Source organism: Taudactylus pleione, unplaced genomic scaffold, assembly GCF_031769625.1.
Source record: "Taudactylus pleione unplaced genomic scaffold, aTauple2 ptg000080l, whole genome shotgun sequence".
In the NCBI taxonomy this organism is placed as follows: Eukaryota; Metazoa; Chordata; class Amphibia; order Anura; family Myobatrachidae; genus Taudactylus; species Taudactylus pleione.
The window spans coordinates 1-17,500 of NW_028284482.1; the positions used below are offsets into that span (position 1 = coordinate 1).

General features: G+C 46.0%; 1 long non-coding RNA gene across 1 annotated transcript in view; it reads left to right on the forward strand.

Moving 5' to 3' along the window:
- Window positions 1-400: 400 nt before the first annotated feature.
- The window catches only part of LOC148532225 (uncharacterized), a 68,316-nt gene continuing 51,216 nt past the window's right edge, over window positions 401-17,500 (forward strand). The window contains exons 1-2 of the long non-coding RNA XR_015877752.1: window positions 401-864; window positions 7,238-7,340. This is a non-coding gene — a long non-coding RNA (uncharacterized LOC148532225). The remainder of the gene's footprint in view (window positions 865-7,237; window positions 7,341-17,500) is intronic.

Here is a 17,500-nt window from a genome sequence, read left to right on the forward strand (position 1 = left end):
ATAAACTGAGTAAGATCATGGCAGAAACTGGACTAGGATGGCCAGAAGCCTTACCGCTAGTTCTTCATAGCATCATGACAACTTATAGACCCCTTCTTAATTTGTCCCCCTTTGAGATACCATTTGGGAGACAACCTCATTTGATTATAAGTCCACAGGAAGATTTGAAGAATAACAACGAGGTTACTGTAAGGTATCTTATAACAATGAGTAAATAGTTGAAGCAGCAGAAACTGAAATTGTTGTCACCTGATATGCCAGAAACAAACTGTCATGATGTTGAACCTGGAGAATTTGTTATGATCAGAAATTTCTTACATTCAGGTTGTCTGAGATTGGTGGGAAGGTCCGTATCAAGTGTTGCTGACAAGTATGACATCCTTGAAAGTGGTAGAGAGGTCAACCATCCAGTGGAGATTCAAGGCGGAGTCGAGGCAGATAACATGGACCTGTCAATTGCGAGCTTGTTCCTGAAGAGTTAAAGACTGCAGTGAGATACCTAAGCTAGGGGAATTTATAGCCCATTATTCCAGCAATGGAATGGCGGGCTGTGGTTGCGTTCCTATTTTCTTCCAGAATTCTCATCAACCTTGTTTTGTTCGGGATGTCCTGTTTCTGTAATGGTGGAGGGAGAGGTCAATGATGATATCGATGGAGTGGAGTCAGAAGAAGGAGCAATACAGTCACAAGGGCGGTATCTGACCAAACTCAGTACAGTAATTGCTAAGAGATTTGTTAGCCTGGAAACTCGGAGACAGTGTGAAGGTTTATCGTCTGAGGAATATTGAATTTGAGAGTTTTGTGGGTCCCTAGTTGATGAAAGATGCACTCAATGGTGCCAACCTAAGTATAACCAGTATTGGGGTGAGTAGCCTTTAGAGTATTATCATACCATGGTGGGCAAAGTTTTAAACCAGACTGACTGTTGGGTGTGCTCTCACGTGCCTCAGGGACAACATAATGTAGGGTTAGTGCCATTTCCATTAAATGTCTGTGAGGTTTTAGAATTGCAACAAGGGAAGACGCTGGATGGAAAATTTCTTATGTCTAAACCACCTCATTTTAAACTCCCCCAGTACCAAGTAGATAGATCACTTTTGTGTTTGAACACCACCAACTTCAACAAACCAGGAAGTTGGGAGGTGACTGGGAATAACCAGACGAGGACCTTCTCACTAGGGGCTGATAATGAACCTATAAATTTTGAACTTTTACGCACAATTAGATTAAGTGGGAGACACTTCCAGTATTGGTATACACGTAGTGACATCAAAGAAATGGTAGGGTACCAGAAGGGTACTGTGCCAGGGTTATACAACCAGAAATGTGTGTTAGTCAGATGGGAGAACCTGAGAAAGAATCATTTGCTAGGGAAATGTGTTTAATGATTATGATGCATTCTACTCCTTATGTTCTCTCCGATGATGTGTATTTTATATGTGGAAGGAAAGCGTATAAGTGGCTCTCTCCGAGTTCAGAAGGTTTATGCTACATGGGAAGGGTACTCCCAGAGGTTATGACCCTTACACACGGTGAAATGCTTGGTATTCATAAAAACACATCATCACCATATCTTCACACACAGTATGAACACAGCGACAAAAGAAACATGATACCTGGTGATGTACATAAAGCCACACAGTTGATTAGTGAAACAACTGGCTTTCAAGTTTTAGTAGCATTGGATCCCACCAGGATCTCTCGGGGTACTTTCAATTTTAGATACATCCAAGACCTTGCTAAATTAATGGATAATATCACTTAGATGTATGATGACACATTTAGGTACACAGGTAAGGAGTTACAGGCCTACAAGAAAGAACTTGTGCAACATAGACTAGTATTAAATTATTTAACAGCTGTCACTGGAGGGTACTGTGTGACTTTAGCCACCCAATTTGGTGTAAAGTGTTGCACGTACATCACAAATAACACTAGTGACCCCAAGGAAGTGATAGACTGGACAATGGATGAAATTCTGCAGCTGAAATGGGAATTTTGAAAGAACCATAATGCTTCAATGGCTGAAGAGTGTTTCTCTTGGTTGAACCCTGTAAAATGGTTCTCTGGTCTAGGAGAGTGGGTCCAGGAAATGATTGCTAGTGTAGGTAAACTCCTGATCCTCATATTGGTTGTCATCTTAGTAATTGGCTTATGTGTCAGATGTGTTCCTGCTGTGTTGAAGTGTGGAAAATGTAATGCTAAAGTAAACCGGGAGAATGAAATTATGATGGTGGTTAGTAGTAATAGTGTGCATACTAAGGTAAATGAAGAACTGCATTACAATCCTGAACTAGAATGTACCATCAGATGATGTATAGATTTAGCCATGCATGAAATGTATTATTAAATGTTATTTTAAAAATCCTAAATAATGTAAGTCCCTATCCCCTTCAAGACTTCCTTTATAGGTTAGGTGCATCCCCACAACTTTCCCATGATCTTCTAAGATCCGCGGTGTGTGTATAAGGGTAGTTTTATGTCCCTCCCAGGGACACATTATTGATGGTTTAAAGACCAAATTGTGCCATCCTCTAATATAACTTTAAATAATATTTCATAGTGTATGACTGAATAAATTTAAGACCAGAGTGTGATAGCGTATTGTTTGCTATCAAAGGGTGGACTGTCGAAGCTGGATGATTGGCTGAGTTCAGATCTTTAACAATATCTGAAGACGCCATGTTTGCGTTGTCAGTATAATATCATTGTGCGCTGTGCTATTTTAGCGTTGTGTACATCTGCTGTGTTACTGCACACTGTTAAAGTCTCTACATAATAAATGCACACGAATACACACATATATTTAAAGACTTTATATATTCAGTGCTGACAGACAAGTCTTGTGGACATGTCTGGGACTAGTAATTGGAATACACAAAGATACTGTGAGGTACAGACGAGTGTTTTAACTGAACCATTGTCTTTAAGTCTGAGTATCATTGTATGCCTAAACGAACTTGAATTTACATTTCTAAGTAGGCTGGAGAGGCCTTTGATTACATTGTGATTCCATCAAGTGTCTGCTGGCCATCTCTGATAACTTAGTTCAGACAGAAGTATTAATAAAACCAGTTACTGTTTAAAGCTATATATATATATATATATATATATATATATATATATATACAGTATATATATATATATATATATATATATATACTTAAATGATCGCATGTGTATCCACAATGCGTGCACACATATACACAGTTGCTATTGTAGATAAAAACATACACACGTTTTGCGCTGTACACAACCCCTGCATACAGCACACCTTTTACGCTGCATGAAGGCACAACGCATACTTACATATAATCATAAATATACACGCACTCATAAAAGGATCCTCCACATTAAAGGCTTAATATTAAAGGTTATATTAGTGAATACTTATGTTGTGAAATGTAATGTATACAATATTTAAGGTACATAAGCTAGTAAACATATCATCTTTGGTACCATTCTAAAGCACTGTTTGTTTGCAGATTTCCGGTTCCACCCGCAAGGAAATGTAAATATCATGTTTATATCATATACAGTTTTCATGCTGTAAGGTGGATGTAACCACTGATTGCATTTAGTGGTTTACTAATATATTCTTTTATCACTTCAAGGGTTTTTTATTAATCATCTGTTACTTTGGTGGTCACATAATTTCTTGTCACTTCAACACTGTGACACTAGGTTTGGTATTTATTTATAATTAAAAGGTAAGACAGTTTAATATATCATCAACATGTTTAATATCAGGATAGTACTTATCCTCATATGGATCTGTAAGATGAACACATTTCTGTAAGCTTAGGTTAGTTCCATAAAAAAAAACCCTATTTGTGTAACTACCTTTGATGTTTCTTTATGTCTATCTATTGTATATGGGCCCTGATTCAGAGCCAGACGCTCTGACCAGAGCGCTCGCTCTGAATCAGGGCCCACCTCCATAATTATGGAGCGTCCTCCTGGACGCTCGTATAGCTGTGGGTCACCACCCACAGCATATACGAGCGTGCAGGATGATGGTCGCGATGGTCTTGACCATCGCGACCATCGCCACTGCGAGCCGAAGCCTGTGGTTGAGTTTCTCAACCGCAAGGCCCGGAGTGATTTTGGCTCTATCAGAGCCAAAATCACTCCCACTGACATCACTAGTGATGTCAGTGGGGCCGGCTTCTGATGGTAGGCGTTCCCTTGGGAACACCCCCGTCTGGGAGGCACGCCCCCGTCACGCCCACCAAAGGGGGCGTGCTGTCAATCAACATCGACAGCACGCCCCCTTTGATCAGACACAACGAGCGAAGGAAAGTCCTTCGCTCGTCACGTCTCGCGTATGCGCACGACGGAGCTCCCTCCGTCGTGCGCATGCGCAGTGCACACCATCGACCCACTTGCGAGCGGACAGCCGCTCGCGAGTGGGTCTGAATCAGGCCCATAATGTGATTGTTATTCACACATATTGACATTATTAGCAGGTACGAGAAGCATGATGTCACAGCGCAACTGTTACTTACCGGGTCTGGCGGCGCTGGAGTTCCGGGCAGCGGGCAGTGTGTCCCCGGCACCCGCTACCTGTGTGTGCGGGGTCCATGGAGGATTGCTGCGGCTCCCCCTGATGGGCGGCTGGTAAATTATAGGTGGCTGCAGCTCCTAGGAGCGCGCGTGCCGACCTGTAAGGAATTTAAAGGGCCATACACGTGTAGGGGTGACGTCACAGTAGGCGCCAGTTTCAACCTGCCTATTTAAGGAAGTTCCATTACCTTACTCCAGCGTTCCTTTGTATATCCTCTGAAAACGTTCCTGACCTTTGGCTTGCCTGTGACTCCGATTCTGCCTGATCCTTGGTACTGCGTTTATATCTGATTCTGACCTCGGCTATTCCGTGACCTGCTCTTGTCTGCTCCCTGGTACCGTATTGTCTGTTTGGTTCTGACCCGGTTTGTCGACTACGCTGAACATCCCCTACACTCCATCCAGTTTCCCAGCACCTGTATAGGGGTACCTATCCTGGGGGCCGCGACCTGATTGTCGGACACAGCCAAGTCCATACCTTCTTGCGAGGGTCCCTGGTGAAAACCACTGGCACATTAGACTCCGCGCCTCAGGAATAGGTCACATCAATTCCCTAAATACGGGCCGCATCCATAATCTACCCGAGAGTTAGCGACACATGATTTGTATATATATTTTCAGATATTTTTTACTTTTTTTCACACATATTGAAATTATTAGCAGGTACGAGAAATATGACCAATTTAAATATTTATGCTTCACTTTAGCATTTTTTATCATTATTTATTTATTACTTTGCTACTTCTTTTAGCATTGATTAAGTTTTAGTATTGGTATAATAATATATTAATATTTGCATTAACACTATTGGTATGGTATTGGATAATAGGTTTTTCACGTATATATTTTTTGTCAATATATTTTTTTATATTTTTTATTAATTTACAAATATTTCTATATGAATTTATATAATTATGGATAAATTTATGTGCAATACCGATAATGTAATTATTAACATGAATTTACCTGATTAGTGATATGCATTGAGGTCTCTCGGAGCTCCGTAGAGTTATATAAATATCTTTATAAAATCAAATGTATAAAGGATCCTTCAGCTTGTTTATTATGATTTTTGCTGAGACAGTGGCATGGAACAATAGAAAGGCTGACAGGCAACTCTGATTGGTTCTGTGAAGAGACAATCACAGGGAGGAACAGGGATTGGCTGCCTAACCTAGCCATCAACCATGATAGCGTTTTGATTGGCCAACAAGCACTTTATTAGGGGAAGCAGTTGGGAAGCCGACGGACGGAATCCCGACCGCCGGCTTCCCGACTGTCTAATCCCGGCAAGTGTCTAATGACAGGCGTCGAAATCCCGATGCCTGTCATTAGATCTACGCCAGGAGCCCGACACCCGACTTACCAATCAAAGGTAAGCTGGGCGCAGACAGCCGCGGGGGTGGAGGGTTAGGTTTAGGGCTCCCGGGGGGGATTTAGGATTAGGTACCCCCCTGGGAGGTTAGGGTTAGGCTAGGGAAAGGGGGTTTAGCTTAGGAACCCTCGGGGGGGGGAGGTTAGGATTCGGCACCCCCCCCGCGAATTAGGTTTAGGTGATGGGGAAGGGGGGTTAGGTTTAGGCACTTAGAGGGGGATTAGGGGAGGCACTTGGGGGGGGGTTAGGGTTAGGCACCCTTAAGGGAGGGTTAGGGGGGAATTAGATTAGCATACCTTAATGGACGATCGGGATTTCCACCTCTGTCGGCCGATCACTGTTGGGATTTGAACCGCCGGCCGCATAAATCATACCGATCCCCTTTATTAGATCTGTCAACCCAGGAGGCGGGTTGATTCTATGAGTAAGCACTAGATGGGAAACGTGTGTCAGGAGACATGCGGCACTCGCTATTTAGCATGTGCTATGTATTTATAGTAATGTGTTGAAACTACTATGACTCTGTGACAATAATAATATATATGGAGGGTGTCTGTTAGACATAGGGATGCTGCCCGATTCAGTCGACATATTTATTGTAAATTTGTACAGTCCGAGCCAAGAGTGCCCCATCAGGGAATAACTTTCTCTTTTTATTGTGTTTTTCCCTTAAGTGGTAAAAGATTTTTCACAAGACATAGGGTGACTTGCACCACTCGATTTATCATTTATCTTATTACGTGCCCATGTGGCTTATCCTATGTAGGAAAAACCTACGGGAACCTTACAGGAATGTATGGCCATGTACCGTTCGGCCATTCGTGCTGCGATGAGCAGTGGTACAAGTGACCAATCTGTGGCCCGGCATTTTCTATGTGCTGGCCACAATTTATCTACTATCAGGTATATCATCATTGATCATATTCCGAAATCTACTCAGGGGAGTAATAGAGTGTTAAAATTATTAAAATGTGAGGCTCACTGGATCTATCGTCTGGGGACACTTGAACCCAGAGGATTAAATGAGAACTTGGAGCTACATTACTTTGTGTAATATGTTGTTGTTTTTTCTAGAACCTTTATTGTTGAATGCCATTAGACTGATTAGTGAGCAGATTATTGTGATGTTCCGATTTTATGCCTTACGATATGTGTCCAGTAAGGTATCATTATACTGTGTATTTACACATGTACCTGCCCTTTATATATGTTATTAGTGTTATTGTATTTCTGTGTGTCATGGTACTAATATTTGTCTTTGCTACAAGATGTTCACTCTTTATGTATTTGTTGAAGTGGTTACCTCAGTGATGGGAGTAAGGAAATGACGTCTTCAGTGTGCGCCTAACCTCCAGACGCCGGGACTCGCTTCTGCACGTGGTGGTTGGTGGCGGTATAAGTAAGTGTATTCTTGTATTGTATGTTTTATACCATGATGATGGAGCAATAAAGAGGCTCCGGAACGTTGGTAACTTACCTGGTATCAGATATATTATTTACTCGAGTGCTGCTGTCTCTGGTTACATATATATACGGTATATATATATATATATTTGTGTGTGTATATAATACATGATCCAGAAATTCGGCACTCACTAATAACAATGATTACTTTACCCCGTTGCTGGCAAAAGTGTGTCAGAGGCAGAGACGCTGCACCTATAAAGTATTGTATAAGCGGCACTCAGAGGTTTCAATAATACACAACAACTGTCTTCCTGTGGTCAACGTTTCAATGTGAAAGCATTTATTATTTACTCGAGTGCCGCTGTCTCTGGTTGCATATTTTGGTTACCTCTCATGGGGGTCTCCTAAACAGAGGGCACTGGAAATTTTATTGATATTATATTTGGACTGCCGCCCTTTGGAACTGTATATATATATATATAGATAGATAGATAGATATATATATATATATATATATATATATATATATAGCTATATTCCATAGACAAAAAAAACCTTACGGTTTCACATGTCTCATTAAGGCTGTTTAGACATGATCTGAAAATTCACAAAACCTACTGAATTTCTGCCACTCAAACTCCAAATAGCAATGAAATTAAGATCATTAAGGCTGTTGCCTTAATGGATGTGTTAATGGATGGCGCAGGTGGAAGAGGGGACAGCACACAGGAGGTGGTTTGGTAGGTGCAGAGTGCGAGACGGTTGTAGTCGTGCGGGGTAGCGGCAGCAGCAGTGGTGCAGAGCAGTAGCAGCTGTGCAGTGCAAAGGGGGCATCAGTGGGTGACAGCGAGTTCACTGGTTGTGCACATGCACCTGAGAAAATAAAATCAATAAGTCACAGATGCACAAACGCAGCAGTGAGATCCATCTACGCATCTATGTTAAAAATTTAATTTGTAAAATAAAAAAAGGTGCCCCCCCAAAAAAACACAACCAGCACCAGGCTTTTAACAGCCAGTCCTGGTTGTTTTTAAATACAGGGGAAAAATTATGTAGGGGTCCCCTGTACTTAAGCACAACCACCACTGGGCTAATCAGAACCAGCCCTGGTTGCCAGAATACGGGGGACAAATGATGTAGCGGTCCCCCATATTCAAGGCAACCAGCACTGAGCTCTGACCCGGGCCTAGTTCTGGAAATACAGGGGGAAAAATGCATAGGGTCCTCCCATATTTACCAAAACCAGCACCTACCTTACATTTCTATGTATGTTTTAATAAAATTTTACCTTTCTACGGTGTGTGTTCTCTGTGGTTTTTTAATATTGCTTGTGCTGTGGAACTACAGGTACCAGCAGGCCCGTAATGCCCCGCATGCTGATACTTGTGGTTCTCCAAGTACCAGCATGCAGGAGAGGCTTGCTGGGAACTGTAGTTCCATAGCAAAAGGCAATATTTTAACTCTTTACTTGCACCACACTTTACACAATCAACCTGGCACCCATCAGCCTGGGCCTGGGGTGCCCTGGAGAGGGAGACCCTTTTGTTATGTTGTTATGTCAGATAATTGATTATCGATTTCTCATTTGTAATCCATAAAGTTCAGAATCACTATGGCCCTGCCTTTATCGGCAGGGCGTATGATTACATCATGATATTCACTTAGTTGTTTAAGTGCTATTCGTTCAATTTTTGACAAGTTTTGATGTTGAGTATGAGGTACTTGGTTGTATTTCGATACTGAATCATCCATGAGTCGCATGAAAGTCTGTAAAGAAGGATATGATGACTGTGGGTCGAAAGTTGAAGATAGATCTGTTCGTCCAAAATTTAGCAAGTGCCGGTGTTACTTCTTTTCTGTCATATACAGTATATGATTTTGATAATATTCCTGAAAATGTAGTTTGCGTGCAAAATGATGCATGTCATGCTTCCTGATTATGTCATTATGGGGGTTGGTTGGTATGAAGATGAGTCCTTTGCAAAGAACACATTCTTCCACCTCCGTAAGGGTTTTCGAGGATAGGTTAAAACTCGGTTTCCTTTTGGGCTTTCTGCCCTCCTTTGCCTCTGGTTTTGACGCCCCTGCGTGTGGGCGTCCTTTTGTTCCAGCATCTCCCTCTGTTTCCAAAGTGGACCTAAAGGGATCTCTCATGGATCTTGCACATCATCAGAGTCTCTCATAGTGAATTCACTGTCGCTATTCGAAGTGTGTGTGTCCCTTCTTTGATTTTCTCTTCTCCTTCGCCAACCCTGGCGAGATCTTTGCTGTCTGAAGCCATGAGTGTTGGAGTCACCCCTCATAAGCCAACGATACACCTTATTCTCTTCATAGTCATTGGTAACTGTAAGGTGTTTGTTCTTTTTGAATTTTATTGATTCATGCGATAATTATTACAGTGATTTGTTAATTTTTGGTTCCAATCTTGACTGACATCTTGTGCAAGGATAATTTTATGGGCACTTTCATAGGTTGAAATCTTGTCCCGAGTGATTTTTAATTCTCTGCCGGTCTCCTCAACTACTAGTAGCATGAGATCCATACTACACTTGTTGAGGATACCGATCCATTTCTTGCAAAATTTGGGGTTATATCACCCTATAGTGGGAGTGTTTCTCACTCTGAACCCTCGTGGGATCATATTCTCCCTGTAATACTATGAGAGTGATATTCCATGCAGCAGAAAATCAATCTCCTGTTTCTTGAGTTTCAACAAATAATGATAGATATCTTCCATATAATGGGGCATATTCAATTAGCCGCGAAAAGTAGGCTAAGTTTCGCCTGCCGGACTTTCCGCCTACATCGCGTGTTTTTGGAGAAAAGACTTCTTGTGTGCGTGGCTGCTTTTCGCCCTATTCAATTCCAAAGGACGTGAAAACTGCACCTGGCGAAACTCAAACAGGCGAAAAGTGCTGTCAGATTTGGGGAAATCACCCTGACACCCCCAAAAGAAGCACTAACATTGGGGATCACAATGAATGAATAGCCCTGCTGAAGGTATTTGGGGTACTTAAACGCTCTCATTAGCTTCTAATTAGCGTCTTTGCACAAGTGGTGAAGAATAGCATTTAGCAGTTTTTTGGGAGAAAATAACTAGTCCCAGCAAATTTGGGGTACATGAAAATGGGTGCAAGCATATTTTAAAGTTACTAATGTTAAGTTTTTAAAAAATGTAAAAAATCCACCTGCCGCAACCAGCTGCAATCTTAAAAATACCTGGGGCATACTTGGGGGCCCTCCTATTTTGCTAGTTTATAAGTTTGTGCCCCAACTTTGGACTTTTTTTCCCCCAAAATGAAAGTACTTTTTTCGGGTGTCCTTAAGTATTTTTAAAAAAATTTTTGACACAGTTTACCTTTGGGGGGCTGTCCCAAGGCTGCAGGGGGGTCCCTCAACTTTGCACCCATAAATCCCACAACTGCACTTTTTTTCGACTGCTATTCATAGGCTAATCTTTTTCGCCTATTCCAATGCATTGACTTTCCGCACCGGCGAAAAGTCTTTGGAATTGAATACGGGATATGTTTTCGCCTGGCGAAATTACGTCACTGGTGAAAACTTTTCACGGAAAACGGCTTATCGTGGCTAATTGAATATGCCCCTATGTTGCTGATCAGCTGATGGCAACTTCTCTTTGAATAGTGGGCCTGATTCAGAGCCGGACGCTCTGAATCAGGGCCCTCCTACCTAATATTGGAGCGGCCTCCTGGCCGCTCACATAGCTGTGGGTGACCACTCACAGCTTATGCGAGTGGCCAAAAAGATGGTCGCGATGGTCAAGACCATCGCGGCCATCGTGCTTGCGACGAGACCCTGCGGTAGGGTCTTGCTGCCGCAAGCCCAGGAGTGCTTTTGGCTCTATCAGAGCCAAAAGCACCCCACTGACATCACTAGTGATGTCAGTGGGGCCGGCCCCAGATGGTAGGCGTTCCCATGGGAACACCTCCGTCTGGGCAGCCACTCCCCCGGCACGCCCACCAAAGGGGGCGTGCTGTCACTCACCATCGACAGCACGCCCCCTTTGGTGCGAGACCCGTCGCTATTCGGGTCTCGCGCATGCGCACGACGGTGCTCCCTCCGTCGTGCGCACTAGGGCACCATCGACCCGCTTGCGAGCGCTCAATGCTCGCGAGCGGGTCTGAATCAGGCCCAGTATCTGTTGTGCTTTCTCCTCCTTTTGCAGTGGTAATATCCCTTTATTCAGCAGGGTCCTCGGAGATAGTGGGTTGTTGAGCAGATTCCATGTTGCAGAATACCCCTCTCAATTATGGTATCCAAAATAGCTCAAAAGCAATAAATAGTACAGTGCCATGATCCGGGATGAACCCTATATGGGCTCAAAATTGTGAAGAATAACCGTCACTCCAAAGATCACTTAACAACAGCTTAGGTGTCCTCTGCTGTCGATGTGTGGTCATAGATGAACAAAATGCAGTGGTACTCAAAGTCTTTAAATCAAGTCAAAACATGTATTGTAATCTCCAACGTTTCAGAGGCTGTTGGCTCTTTTCTCAAGGAATACAGACAAAATGACATACATACATTGAGTCTTACCTTAAATACTATGGAATCACTACAGCTGAGTGAGGCTGGGGGCAGGAGCACGTCCAACGGCTCACACGGAGAGCTGGCTGGAACGTTCACTGCTAATGACGTCACCCACAATGCGACAGCTGTCACTATGGTAACCTAATGCCGTGCGGATGCACTGTCTCACCGGCCCCACTGTAGCTGTAAAACATAATTGATGAATCCCACGGTTCAAATCATAATGTGCAAACGTGAAATATGGGTAATAACTACCACACAAAATTAGAGAGTTGTTTTGTATCTGGATCTCCCCTGGTTTTGGATCTGAATCTGGTTTGGGATTTTTTCCTTGGTGTTTTGTTTTTCGGTTTTGGATCTGGATTTTTTCTTAAAATATCATAAAAACAGCTAAAATCACATAAAATTGGCCTGTTTTTGTTCCTACAGTATTATTAATTTGAATAACATTTATTTCCAGTCATTTCCAATCAATTTTGACCACCTCACAATATAATTTTTTTTCATCTAGTTAAGGTCAAAAGGTTGCATCCAGCTAGCTTGCTGACTAAGCTAAGCAACACTGTGGGTGGCACTAATATGTGGAAGCTCAGCTTCCAATTTCCTACACAGATACAGTGTGTTATACAGTGTGGGTTGGATACACCAATAGTGCACTTACTGTGACAGCAGTGTTAGCAGAGCGGGGTTGCTGATGGTGTCCTCAGTACATGGGATGGCAGTGCTGTGGTGCTAGCAGTGTCCTAAGTGCAGGGTACCGGCGGTGTCAGCAGAGCGGGGGTGCCGGAGGTGTCTTCAGTGCCGGTTTGCTGCTTGTGTCAGCAGTGCAGGGGCTGCTGACGGTGTCCTCAGTACATGGGATGACAGTGCTGCGGTGCTAGCAGTGTCCTCAGTGCAGGGCACTGGCGGTGTCAGCAGAGCGGGTGTGCCAGCGGTGTCTTCATTGCAGGTTTTCTGGCTGTGTTGGCAGTGCAGGTGTTGCTGACGGTGTCCTCAGTACATGGGAAGGCAGTGCTGTGGTGCTAGCAGTATCCTCAGTGCAGGGTACCAGCGGTGTCAGCAGAGCGAGGGTGCCAATGGTGTCTTCAGTGCAGGTTTGCTGGCTGTGTCGGCAGTGCAGGGGGTTGCTGACGATGTCCTCAGTACATGGGATGGCAGTGCTAGCAGTGTCCTCAGTGCAGGGTACTGGCGGTGTCAGCAGAGCGGGGGTGCCAGCAGTGTTTTCAGTGCAGGTTTGCTGGCTGTGTTGGCAGTGCAGGGGTTGTGACTGTGTCCTCAGTACATGGGATGGCAGTGCTGCAGTGCTAGCAGTGTCCTCAGTGCAGGGTACCGGCGGTGTCAGCAGAGCGGGGGTGCCAGCGATGTCTTCAGTGCAGGCTTGCTGGCTGTGTCGGCAGTGTGGGGGTTGCTGACAGTGTCCTCAGTACATGGAATGGCAGTGCTGCGGTGCTAGCAGTGTTCTCAGTGCAGCGTACCGGCGGTGTCGGCAGGGGTGCCAGCAGTGTCTTCAGTGCAGGCTTGCTGGATGTGTCAGCAGTGCGTGGGTTGCTGGCAGTGTCCTCAGTACATGGAATGGATAGTGCTGCAGTGCTGGCAGTGTCCTCAGTACATGGGATGGCAGTGCTGTGGTGCTAGCAGTGTCCTCAGTGCAGGGTACCAGCAGTGTCAGCAGAGTGGGTGTGGCAGTGGTGTCTTCAGTGCAGGTTTGCTGGCTGTGTCAGCAGTGCAGGGGTTGCTGATGGTGTACTCAGTACATGGGATGGCAGTTCTGCTGTGCTAGCAGTGTCCTCAGTGCAGGGTACCGGTGGTGTCAGAAGAGCGGGGGTGCCAGCAGTGTATTCAGTGCAGGCTTGCTGGCTGTGTCGGCAGTGTGGGGGTTGCTGACAGTGTCCTCAGTACATGGAATGGCAGTGCTGCGGTGCTCGCAGTGTCCTCAGTCAGTGCAGGGTACTGGCAGTGTCAGTAGAGTGGGGGTGCCAGCGGTGTCTTCAGTGCAGGTTTGCTGGCTGTGTCAGCAGTGCAGAGGTTGCTGGTGGTGTACTCAGTACATGGGATGGCAGTGCTGCGGTGCTAGCATTGTCCTCAGTGCAGGGTACCAGCTGTGACAGCGGAGTGGGTGTGCCAGCGGTGTCTTCAGTGCAGGTTTGCTGGCTGTGTCAGCAGTGCAGAGGTTGCTGGTGGTGTCCTCAGTACATGGGATGGCAGTGCTGCGGTGCTAGCAGTGTCCTCAGTGCAGGGTACTGGCGGTGTCAGCAGGGCAGGGGTGCCAGCGGTGTCTTCAGTGCAGGCTTGCTGGCTGTGTCAGCAGTGCGTGGGTTGCTGACAGTGGGCTTCATTCAGAGGTGGCCGTACGGTCTACGACCGCACGGCCGCCTCGATGTTTGTCCAGTGCGCATGCGCACGAGGGAGCCGGCTCCTGCGTGCACATGCGTGAGACCCGCTACGACCGACAGCGCCGGTCGTAGCGGGTCTCTTCCAAAGGGGGTGAGCTGTCGATGTTGATTGACAGCTCACCCCGTTTGGAAGGCGGGTCGGGGGGTGGCAGCCCAAACGGAGGCGTTCCCATGGGAACGCCTGCCGTTTGGGGGAGGCCCCACTGACATCACTAGTGACTAGTGATCACTGACAGAGCCAGAAGCTCTCCGGGGCTTACGACAAGTGAGACCCTACCCTAGGGTCTCGTCGTAAGCCCCGATGGTCGAGATGGTCTATGACCATCGCGACCATCACCCTAGCGGTCGTTAGAGCTGTGGGTGTAAACCCACAGCCTAACGACCGAAACAGAGGCAGCCGGTCCGGATGCAAGCGGCCGCCCAGTTTCTGAGCGACCGCTTGCTTCCTCCAACCGCTTCTGAATGAGGGCCAGTGTCCTCAGTACATGGAATGGCAGTGCTGCGGCACTGGCAGTGTCCTCAGTGAAGGATACCGGTGGTCTCGGCAGTGTGGGGGTGCCAGGGGTGTCTTCAGTGCAGGCTTGCTGGCTGTGTCGGCAGTGTGGGGGAATGGCAGTGCTGCGGTGCTGGCAGTGTCCTCAGTGAAGGGTACCATCGGTGTCAGCATTGCAGAGGTGCTAACGGTATCTTCAGTGCAGGTTTGCTGGCTGTGTCGGCAGTGCGGTGGTTGCTGACGTTGTCCTCAGTACATGGAATGGTTAGTGTGGGAGTGCTGGCAGTGTCCTCAGTGCAGGGTACTAATGGTGTCGACAAAGCGGGGGTGCCAGTGGTGTCTTCAGTGCAGGTTTGCTGACTGTGTTGGCAGTTATGGGGTGTTCTCTATTCAGGGTGCTAGCAGTTGCGGCATCATGGGGGAGCCAGTGGTGTCAGCTGCGGGGCTGCCGGTGGTGTCAGCAGTGGGGGTGCCAACAGCTGGTGTGCTGGCAGCAGGGGGTGCCAGCAGCAGGTGTGTCGACAGCGGGGGGTGCTGGCTGTGGGAACCAGCACCATCTTCTTTTAGTTGTTTTTTCCCTGCATTCAATGGGCTTAACACTGATTGGCTGAGAGCCATGACAGATGGCTTGTCAGCCAATCAGCGCTTTGCCCATTGAAGGCAAAGGGATTTTCAAAAATGGCCGCTCAAGGCAAAACCTCAAGATCCGACAGCAGATCGTGAGGTTTTGCCTCGGGATCACCCCGGATCCCCAAAATTCGGGTGGGTTCGCTTCTCTGAGAACTGAACCCGCTCATCCCTACACAAAATACACGTGAATAAGGTGAACACACATGACTAAAAGTATGCTGTAGTAACAAGGAATATGGATGCGAAACAAAAACATGACAAGCTCCATAAAAAGGCTCCAAGAATTGCCTAAAAGGCAAAATGCCTCAATTGTACAACATGTAGACATATGATACCCGGATCATTGTTCTCTTGTCCGCAGACAGGTGTTAAAATCAATATCAAACATGTATTAACATGTACAACTACTCATGTAGTATACATCATAGTCTGCCCATGTGGCCAATACTATGTGGGAAACACCTCTAGGACATTCCACAAACATATGGCTTTACATTGATCAGCCATACGTTCAGCTTTGACAGGTAAACCTTCAGACCAACCAGTAGCCCGTCATTACCTGTGTGTCAGCTACAGTACTAGGGGAATTTTATCACCCTGAGGGATGTGGACAGGCCAGAAGTCCATGGAGGGCATACCATTGCAGCTAAGCAGTTTGGACAGGTGAAGCCAGCGGTGAACTGCCAACAGAGAGCAGGAAGCTGGAAGAGTGCTAGGTTAGCGGAGGTAAGCAGTATGGATCAGCATGGCAGCAGCTTGATCAGGAGAAGTGGCATTGGGTCATCTGGGGCTAAACCCCAGCCAATGGGAACTGAGTGATCCTGCTCCTGGGTGCTGTGGTGTGCGCTCGGCACTGTGAGAGATCTTGTGTGCTGTAATGGTGCAATTTCTACCTCTGGTAAGTGCCCGGTATAGCTAGGACTAGTGGTTGGGTGTCCCAGAGCAGCAGGTATCTGCTCTCTGATGACTACAGTGTCCTTGTGCTGAGCTCCAGAGGTAGCAGGGACCAAGTGCCGACTGTCCCTATGACAGAAGTAGGCGGACAGTGCCTCTCCAGATTGATGGTGCCCCGGTGAGGATGCAGCAGCAACAGTACCGGCTTTCCGAGGGTTTGCCCGGTGCTGAGGAGGATCAGGTAACAGGCATGCTAGAGAGAGGTGACTGTGACAAAAGCAGGCAGGCACTGCTGGCCAATGTCCACCTACATATCGGTCAGTTGAGAGAAAAATGATTAGTTGGGCAAAATCAAACAGATTTTATTTTCCCAACTAGTTGGAACGACCGTTTTTGGATGTTTTTCATGTGTGGGAGCAAACGTCTGATTATCGTTTGCTCCCACACAGTAGACCAGTGGTTCTCAAACTCGGTCCTCAGCACCCCAAACAGTTCATGTTTTCCAGGTCACCTAGCAGGTGCGTAGGTGTATTCATTACTCATTGACACATTTAAAAGATCCACAGGTAGAGCTGATAATTTTACTTGTGATTCTGTGAGGAGACCTGGAAAACATGCACTGTTTGGGGTCCTGTGGACCGAGTTTGAGAACCTATGCACTAGACGATTACAGTATCATTCCAGCCAGCCAACTAGTTGGCTGGTTGAAATAATATTGTTCTAGTGTATGACCAGCATTAGCTGTATTAAGTTGTGTTATTAATTGCAGGACTGACTAGAGCAGTGGTGCCCAAACTCCTCAGGACCTAAACAAGTTCACATTTTCCAGTTCAGCTTGTATAGCTGCACAGGTGCATTTATTGCTCAGTGACACATTTTAACCACTTGCCTGGCATGGTCTCAATTTTCTGACCATACCAGGCAGTTCTTTATCTGCTCTGGTCGCAAAATTTCGACCAGTCAGATAACCATGAGGGCGGCTGCAGGGTAAGAATCTTCCTGCAGCTGCTGCTCTCAGAGGGACCTTCAGGTCCCTCTGTTGCCTGCACCCTCTCCCCCTGTGTCTGCTGTATTGCTGATCGACAACAGAAAGAATGTATCCACACAGACCAAGGTGATCAATAATCGCCCTTTCCCCCTATCCCATTCAGTACCAGTATATTAATTTGTCTAATGGTGGGGAGGTGCCCC